At 36.2% G+C, this 7540-nt stretch overlaps 1 non-coding gene across 1 annotated transcript; it reads left to right on the forward strand.

Moving 5' to 3' along the window:
• Nucleotides 1-2619: 2619 nt before the first annotated feature.
• LOC136204367 (small nucleolar RNA R71) lies at nucleotides 2620-2726 on the forward strand. Its single transcript, XR_010675210.1, has one exon. It is a non-coding gene; the product is annotated as a small nucleolar RNA R71 (small nucleolar RNA).
• The last annotated feature ends 4814 nt before the right edge of the window (nucleotides 2727-7540 follow it).

Below are 7540 nucleotides of genomic sequence, written 5' to 3' on the forward strand. Positions count from 1 at the left end.
CAATTCATTCGTCAACCATGAAATGACATTTTTCCCAATTTAATACTAAATTCGTTTCTTCGCATCTAGAAAGAACTCTATCTAAGTTTTTTAAACATGCATCAAAAGAATCTCCATAAACTGAAAAATCATCCATAAATACTTCCATGATATCTTCGATGAAATCATTAAAAATTGCAGTCATACAACGTTGAAAAGTTGCTGGTGCATTACATAGGCCAAAAGGCATTCTTTTATATGCAAATGTTCCATAAGGGCATGTGAAGGTTGTTTTATCTTGGTCATCCGGGTAAATATATATTTGAAAGAATCTGGAATAGCCATCAAGAAAACAATAAAATGCATGACAGGCTATCCTTTCGATCATTTGATCGATGAAAGGTAAAGGAAAATGATCTTTCCTAGTTGCCTTATTTAGGTTCCTATAATCTATACAAACCCTCCAACCGGTGGTGGTTCGCGTAGGTATTAATTCACCTTCATCATTCCTTACTACAGTTATGCCTCCCTTTTTGGGTACACAATGGATTGGACTAACCCATTCACTATCCGAAATAGGATAAATGATTCCATTGTCTAAAAGTTTAGTAATCTCATTTTTTACTACTTCTTTCATGTTCGGATTTAAACGTCTTTGTCTATCCGCTTTAGGTGGCTTGTCTTCTTCTAAGTGAATCCTATGCATTACAACACTAGGATTAATTCCTTTTAAATCTGAAATTTGCCATCTCATACTTCCTATTCTATTTCTAACAACTTCTTTCAATTTTTCTTCTTGATTTTCTATTAATTTGTTAGAGATGATTATAGGTAGAGTATCACTTCCGCCTAGGAAAGCGTATCTCAGATGGTTTGGTAATTCTTTAAGTTCTAATTTAGGTGGAATTACTACTGAAGGCGGAACTGGTCCATCTTCTCGAATCAAAGGCTCTGGGTCCTTATCTTCTAATTCTTCACCCATTATAGGTTCTATTATTTCTTCTCTTTGAATAATGTCATTAACACATTCTTCAATTAAATCAAGTTTCATACAAGCGAAATCCTCCATAGGATATTTCATTGCTTGATTCATATCGAATTCGATCTTATCGTCACCTATTCTTAAAACTACTTTTCCTTCCGACACATCAACTAGAGCACGTCCCGTGTTCATGAATGGTCTACCAAAGATTAGCGGACAATTAGCATCATAAGCAAAATCTAAGATAACAAAATCAGTAGGAAAAATAAATTTGTCAACTTTCACCAAAACGTCTTCAATTATACCATATGGTCTTTTAGTGGATTGATCCGCTAATTGCAAAACCATATTGGTACGCTTGATGTCTTCTTCTAAACCTAATTTCTCAAAAATAGACAATGGCATCAAGTTTATACTAGCTCCTAAATCGCAAAGACAACTTGGGAATTCCATATTTCCCAATGTACACGGAATGGTAAAGCATCCGGGATCTTTGAGTTTAGTAGGTAATTTGCTTGATACTATCGAACTACAATCTTCAGCAAGAGAAATGGATGAAATTCCTTCCCAACTAATCTTTTTTTGAAATTAAATCTTTCAAGAATTTTCCATAGTTAGGAATTTGCGTAATTGCATCCATGAATGTTAAATTTATATGCAAATTTTTAAGTTTGTCTAAAAATGATAAAAGTTGTTTATCATGGTCCTTATTTCGGACCCTGTGTGGAAAAGGTGGTTTTGGTACAAAAGGTTTCGGATTAGAGTCAATTGGCGTATCTTTTTGTTTTGACGTATCTTCTTTGGATTTTGGTAAATCATTTCCAGGTAAAGTTGAATTTCCGGGCATTTCCGGACCTAAGTAGTTTTTCCCTGAACGAAGAGTGATAGCCTTAACATGCTCTTTCGGATTTTCTTCTGTTTGGCTGGGAAGACTTCTCTCTTTGCGGGATGGAATTGATTTAGCAAGTTGTCCAATTTGAACCTCCAAATTATGGATGCTAGATGATTGGTTTTTGATAAGCTGATCGAATTTACTTTCGATCCGTTTAAAACCATCGTCTTGATTACTTACCTTTCCATTTATAGCATCTATAAATTTGTCGATTTTTGAAGATAAAGTGCTAATCGTATCTCTTGTTTAATTTTGATAATTATTTACACGATATTGATTAGCATTTGAATTATTATTATTATTACCATCTTTCCAGTTAAAGTTAGGATGATTTCTCCATCCAGGATTATAAGTATTAGAATAAGGATTAGTAGTTTGGTTTTGTCCTTGGACAAAATTTACCTGTTCTATCTCATTCATACCTTCGTAATCAATGTCTCTCTGGATTGGATCATTAGGATCGCATGGTGCCATAAATTTATCAATTTTGTGCGATAAGGCAGAAAATTGGGCTTGTAACATCGCAACTGGATCAAGATTCATTATACCTTTAACCGATGATGTATCTGAGGATGATGGTTTCGCCGTTGGTATATGTCCACGCTCTACGGGCCACATACTGCTGTTGATTGCCATTTCCTCCAAAAGTTCTCTTGCTTGGGCGGATGTCTTCTTCATAAATAACCCTCCAGACATAGCATCTAATGAACCTCTAGTCGTAGGATTTAATCCATTATAGAATGTCTGCATTAAAAGTGCATCTGGCAATTGGTGGTGTGGGCATAAACGTTGAAGTTCTTTAAAACGTTCCCAAGCCTCATAAAGAGTTTCATTATCATTTTGGGTAAAAGATGTCAACTCTTTGATGACTCTTGCGGTTTTTGCTAAGGGAAAATATTTTTGTAAAAATGCTTGGGCTAATTGGTCCTAAGTTTCAAATGTTGCAGCAGGCATAGAAGTTAACCAAATTTTTGCCTTATCCTTCAAAGTGAAAGGAAATAGGCGAAGTTTGATTGCTTCGGCTGTTACATCAGTAATTTTAAAAGTATCACAAATTTCTAAGAAATTTGTCAAATGTGCATTAGGGTTTTCGTTAGGTAGTCCATAAAACGTTACGTTGTTTTGCAACATATTAAGCAAAGCAGGCTTAATTTCAAATTGATTTGCGTTTATACGGGGTCTAACTACACTATTAGTTAAACCGGCCATTCCTGGCCTAGCATAATCCATAAGTGTCGGTGGATCGGCCATATTTTCTGGCTGGTCTACTTTGGTTTTTAAGGGTGTTTTGTCTTTGTTTTTGTTGTTTTTCTTGTTTTTCTTAAGTGTTCTTTCAATTTCTGGATCAAAAGGGTCTGGTGCGTGCCCGAATTTCGCGAACTGCGCATGAACTTGAAATTGTTACACGAGCCAAACTACCTTCAAAACAAAATTGAAAACAAATATGTTATATAACTGAAAATGAATAAAATATACAAGTTGTATAAAAATGATGTATAAACCTATATTCGAAAATAAAATACGAAAAATAAAAATTTTGTCAAAAATTTTGGCGTATCCCCAGCAACGGCGCCAAAAACTTGTTGAGCGATTTCCGCAAGTGCACGGTTTCGCTTGTAGTAATAAAAATATCGATCCCACAGGTATACGTTTTTTAAAGAAAAACTTATTTTTGAATTATTAATTTCGAACTTATTAGATTTACTATTAAATGTAAATGAAAAGTGAAAATTTGTTTAATTGAATTTAGGAAATTTGAATACTTGAAAATGCTGGAATAAGATTATATATTAGAATATATCGATTGTTAGAAAGATCTTCTGATTTAGGGATGAATTTTACAAAACAGGAACATTTAGAACTTTTTAGAAAAACGAATGAATTTATTCATTTGCATTAAGCAAAGAAAACAACTTAAACTTTGTATCAATTATGACGATGAAATAAATGACGGAACCTCTAATTATTTGGCTTTGAACGCGACAAAACCCTTTCGGGATAGTTGCCCTTACTCAAATTAAAACTCTTTCGAGATGATAATTTGCCTAAGTGTTCAACAAAGTTTCCTTGTAATGATTTTGAATTCAACTCCGTATTAATGAAAACACCAGCCTCACTTATATTGGATTGGTTACCATAAGTGCTACATAACGATTTGTCGAATAGAACGGACTTTATTAGATGAAATATAAATTGATACAAGTTTACAGAGAACAAGGAGCATCGAGTTCTTCGAGGGCGTGCAAGTGAACGGCTTGATTGGTTCCTTTCCTTGGGTTTCCTTAGAGGTTGTCAGGCTCAGGGGCGAACACTCTACTCAATCTTCTCGCTGTAACTTCGTAATAGGGATTCGGTCGGCCACTACCATGATGCAAACTAAAACTGGAACAATGTCTAAACGCTACTGAGTTGTAATTAAACTATAAACAATATGTGTACCTCATCTTGTTTTGTACAGAATCTAATTTCTAACTCTCGAAATGTTTTACTTAGAACTTAGACATAAGTTCTACGCTCTGATTCTATATCTATATTATAACATTTCATATATCTCCTTTCTCCTCAACATCAACTCTTTATTTATAGATGTTGAAGGGTTGTGTTTGAAGTGATGTATCCGTTGGTTAAGAGTCGTGTCCGTTGTGAAAGGACGTCTTTATCCACTTGAACAAACGCGTTTCTTGGATTTCAACATGTGTAAAATGCATTTGGTAAATTTTTTGCATTTACCGAGGATAGGAATCCGCGGCCGTGAATGACGTAGCATTGAGTTGAACGACGGACGAATGGGAAAAATGGCTAACCCACGCGTGTCGCGGCCGCGGGTTGGAGATTCACTGTCGCGGCATGGTGAGTTTTCTCACTTCTTTGCTTTCGTTCGTGTCCTCGACTTGGTGCTTTCGATTTACGTCGTTTTTGACTCCTTTTGTAGGGTTTTTCTTCTGTTTTTGATCCTTTTTCGTTCCTATTTGGATTTTACCAAATATTTAGGTACCTTGCAAGAAAGAAAGATATTCGAGAGTAAAAGTAATCTAAACAGATATAAATAACACGAATTTGTAATAAAAATGATATAAATGTTAATGATATTTTAGGTATATTTTGGGCTTAACAGTATTCATAATATTTGCTATGAGTGTGGTATGTTTAGGCATACTTTTGAAGGTTGTCCTAAAAGGGCAAAGGTGGGTGAAGTGGTGATGGAAGCGGAGAAAGAGAAAGAATAGGGGTTTCAAGGTGAGGGGAGGAACTTTGGCCCCTGGATGTTGGCAAAGAGGTCAGGTAGGCGAAGGACTCGGGCGCCAGTTGTTCAGAATCATCCCTCTGACATAAGTAAAGACTTTGTGATAAGTCAAACCAATCCCAAAATTAAGGGAAACCCCCCCCCCCCTAATAAGGCAGTAGAATCTAGTGTTGAGAAGGTCCTGGGTTCAGGTTCCAGGTTTGGGGTTCTTTCTATTGAGGATGCTCAGGATTCTGATGAGCAATTAGATCTGAGCATGCCGGGGTTGGAATCTGCGGAGCCAAGGAATAATGATGGGGAGGCTGTTAACCCTCTGTTTGAGGCCAGTGTGGAGGTCCCGAGTATTTCAAAGACGAATGGACCTATTGGGAAGAAGAGGTACAATGAGGTTAATATCCTAAAAAACTGTCTTGAGAATAAAAACGGGAAGACTATGGGTGTTAATAAAACAAGTATGAAAAAACTTAAAGGTACTCAGAAGAGTAGCCAAAGTTCCTTGGAATTTGGGGATAAAAGAGGACCTACGGGTACCTCTTCAAGACTCCTAGGAGCCCCTAATAAATACCTAGCTTAGGGTGTTGGGCCTGTGGTCTAGTATGTTGGTCCCTTATAACGTAACAAGTTAGTTCCAAGGGGGGGATAGGAACTATTTAAAATTTTGTCTGTTAAGGCTGACTTCTTTTCTTATGAAAAGGTTTACACAGCGTCACTAAGTAGTTTCAAGACACAAGCTTAGTCAACTTGTGACTAAGTCTACTTCTTTACTTGAGTCAGGAAATAGCACTTAGAGTCTATTCCTGAACTCAACTTCTTAGCAAACTTAACTCAGCGTAAGTTCTTTACTTAGTCAGTTTTAAGCAAGTAATATATTTTAAAGGAGTTTAAGGGTTAGAAGGATATTACTCAGCAGACTTATCCTGGTTCTGCCTCTCCACCTACGTCCAGTCCCCGGAACGCGTTCCGAGCTTTTTGAATTCTCTACTGAGCTCTTTAAAGGTAGAGCACAAAACCTTTTACAGTAAAAGTTGAGTATACAAGAGTACATTCCTCTTTTCCTCTACTCACTTCTATATCTACCGCTGAGTACTATAACCGAGTACTCAGCCTCTCCTTTCTATTCTTCTAGAAATGATAAAGTGTTTGTCCTAAACAACAATTGCTAAGACACTTTAGATGAATTGAAACCACTCTAGACTTTTACACAGAGATTGGAAATTGGTGTAAGGTATTTGCTTTGCTTTTCTCACAGAACTTCAAGTATGAATTTGGTCAGCGTTTCGACTATTTGAAGATCTACATCGATTGAAGCAAATGGATGGCCTTTATATAGAGACACTAGGCACCAGTTATTTCGAATTTCAAAATAACCGTTGGAGGGAAACAGCTTCCTGCCGTTGTCACTCCAGGCGTGCTCAGCGTCGTTGGCCAATGGGATTCTTGCATCTTCTGTCTTCGGCAGCTTTTCGACCGTTAAACGGAATGTTTCAACATTTAAGGCAAAGTCCACGAGACAGCTTCCTACGCCTTCTGAACTTTACCCAAAGTAGAAATACTTTGTCTGGAAGTTGGTTCTTGTCCGTCGCTGTCCTTGTACTTTTTGTCGTCCAACTTAGCAGCTTCTTCGTGAAGCAATTGAAAGAAGGCTTCTCGATCCTTCTTCATGCTGAGCTTGTGCTTGGTACGTATTGAGATCTTGGGCCAAATGATCTTTGATGTGTTGGCTTGGGCTTGACTTCCACTTATGGGCCTTTGGGATTTTTAATCTTAATGTCTTGTAAATTGTTAAACTCAACATTGAACAAATACATTATTGTAAATAAATCAAAGCATTTAAATTTAATGTGTTAGAATATTTTTATCATTACTTAAATACTTTTGTCAAATCAAAATCATGTGGAAAGGTGTTTTAACAAACTCCCCCATTTTGATGTTGGCAAAAATATTCAGTTGAAGAACTCAGTGTTGAGCTCCCCCATGATAGTTGACCTTATTTTATCAAATTACTCCCCCATAAGGGTTGAGCTACTGACTTAGTTTTACTCTAAACATTTCAAGGTTTAATCGAGTAATTCTAAGGTCAGTTTTCAGAAAAAGGTCAGTTCATGGAACATATTCTATTTAACTCAGTTTAAGCGGAAGGTTTAAATATCAGAGAGCGCCGAGTATTGCTTTGTTCAATGAGTTTTAGTTAAGTGGACATATAAGAAGTGGTTAACATATTGATCAACACAGCAGATATATCATTAAATAATGTAGACAGTTTAGCACAGTTGAGTTAATGAAGATGCGTTTTATCAATTATAACAATCACTTAAGTAAGCATCACATAAGATTAGGCAGTATGAAAAAGATGCATATAATTGTTTTGAATTAAAGTTAGCACAAAAAGAATACAGATATTAAAGGCAGAAGATAGCTATCATAGTCAATACAAGTGAAGCTA

The sequence above is a fragment of the Euphorbia lathyris genome, chromosome 8, assembly GCF_963576675.1.
Source record: "Euphorbia lathyris chromosome 8, ddEupLath1.1, whole genome shotgun sequence".
Classification (NCBI taxonomy): domain Eukaryota; kingdom Viridiplantae; phylum Streptophyta; class Magnoliopsida; order Malpighiales; family Euphorbiaceae; genus Euphorbia; species Euphorbia lathyris.